Source organism: Ranitomeya imitator, chromosome 2 (genome assembly GCF_032444005.1).
Source record: "Ranitomeya imitator isolate aRanImi1 chromosome 2, aRanImi1.pri, whole genome shotgun sequence".
Taxonomy (NCBI): Eukaryota; Metazoa; Chordata; class Amphibia; order Anura; family Dendrobatidae; genus Ranitomeya; species Ranitomeya imitator.
The window spans coordinates 78,719,111-78,721,519 of record NC_091283.1 but is presented as its reverse complement, the minus strand read 5'-3'; positions in this window follow the sequence as shown (position 1 = coordinate 78,721,519).

Below are 2,409 nucleotides of genomic sequence, written 5' to 3'. Positions count from 1 at the left end.
GGCTGCCGGTTAGTACCAGGGCGCATCAGAGGGTGAGTATAGCAATATTTTTTATTTTAATTCTTTATTTTACACTTAAATATGGATCCCAGGGCCTGAAGGAAAGTTTCCGCTCCTTCAGACCCTGGGAACCATTGGAAACCAAATGCACTGCATTGGGTTTCATGTTTCAGCCGACCCCGACCCCGACTTTTTTATAGGATCGGCCGATTTCACTCGACCCGACTTTTGAAAAAGTCGGGTTTCGTGAAACCCGACCCGATCCTATAAAAGTACAGGTCGCTCAACCCTAATAATAATTTTATTTATATAGCGCCAACATATTCTGCAGTGCTTTACAAATTTTAGAGGGGATTTGTACAGACAATAGACTTTACAGCATAACAGAAATCACAGTTCAAAATAGATACCAAGAGGAGTGAGAGCCCTGCTCGTAAGCTTACAAACTATGAGGAAAAAGGGGAGACAGAGGTTGATGGTAACAATTGCTTTTGTTGTTCGGACCAGCCATAGTGTTAGGATCGAGTGTTCATGTAAAGCTGCATGAACCAGTTAACAGCCTAAGTGTCACGATTGGCTGGCGAGTAAACTGGGACCAGGGGCACCTTTCCTGGTCCAAGCTCTAGGGGGCGCCCTAACTCACCCTGTTCCCCGGGATACCTCAGATGGCGAGGATGCCGGGGCCTCCGCCCTTGCCCAGTCTCCTAACTGCCGCCTTGCGTCTGTCCCCCTCCCCCACCCGGGGAAGAGAGGTGCTACCGTTTACAACAGTACACCAACCCGACAAACAGGGGAACAAAGACAAGGGTAAAAAGAAAACTCCACTCACACATAATATGCTCTCACAAATAACAGAGGTATCCACCAGGGTGTGAAGGACGGGGAGGGTAAATAAAGCAGGTAAGGATGAGGAATTTTCCAAGCGTACAAACCATACAACTGTCTCACAATAAAATTCCTCCAGCTCTCCAAACACCAGCTCCTCACTACTCCAGGTCTATCAAGCAAGTGCTATCTCAGACAAGGATCTGACCAGAAGGCCTAGCTTTTAAAGGAGAGAGGAGTGGCTAACCGAGCACAGCTGAAAGCAGGAATTTCCACATGGCCTATTAACCCCTGTCCTGCTGAAAGAAAACAAAACACTTTTAATACACAGGAGAAGTGCTTCTTCTCAGCGATGAAGCAGAAGCCATCAGACGCCGTGGTCTTCTGGTACTGCTCTGCCGCGGTAACTCCGTGACACTAAGTATGTAGCAGAACAGACACAGAGGGCTATTAACTGCATAAATTGTATGAGAACATGATGCGAGGAACCTGATTTTGGTTTAACTTATATGAATGGGCCACACAGGGATAATTAGGTTAATGCGTTGAGGTCGTAGGCCAGTCTGAATAAATACGTTTTAGGGCACGCTTAAAACTGTGGGGATTAATCATATTAACCTGGGTAGTGCATTCCAAAGAATTGGCGAAGCCACTGAAAAGTCTTGGAGATGGGAGTGGGAGGTTCTGATTATTGAGGATGCTAACCTCAGGTCATTAGCAAAACGGAGAGCACGAGTAGGGTGGTAGGCTGAGACCAGGGAGGAGATGTAGGGTGATGCTGAGCCATGAAGCGCTTTGTGAATGAGGGTAATAGTTTTGTACAGGATTCTGGAGTGGATGGGTAACCAGTGTAATGACTGGCACAGGGTAGAGGCATCGGTGTAATGGTTGGTGAGGAATATAATCCTGGCAGCAGCATTCAGAACAGATTGGAGGGGGAGAGTTTGGTAAAAGGGAGGCCGTTTGGGAGAGAGTTACACTAGTCCAGACGAGAATGAATGAGTAACATAGTAACATACATAGTAACATAGTTAGTAAGGCCGAAAAAAGACGATGGTGCAGACAACAAGGATTCGGATTCCTGGACCACGGTGTGAATTACTTGTACGATGGACTCCTCGCCAGAGACGGACTACACCTCAACAAACCTGGGAAACACACATTCGCCAGAAGACTCGCTACACTCATCAGGAGGGCGTTAAACTAGAAGAAGAGGGGACGGGAAGAAAAACATTAGACGCGAACAAAGAAGACCCAGGAAAACATACTCAGAAGGGAGGTAAGAACATTTCTAAAACAATCCACAGCGAGGAGATTGGAACAAAACAAAATCCTCTAAACTGCATGCTCGCAAACGCCAGAAGCCTGACAAACAAGATGGAAGAACTAGAAGCAGAAATATCTACAGGTAACTTTGACATAGTGGGAATAACCGAGACATGGTTAGATGAAAGCTATGACTGGGCAGTTAACTTACAGGGTTACAGTCTGTTTAGAAAGGATCGTAAAAATCGGAGAGGAGGAGGGGTTTGTCTCTATGTAAAGTCTTGTCTAAAGTCCACTTTAAGGGAGGATATTAGCGAA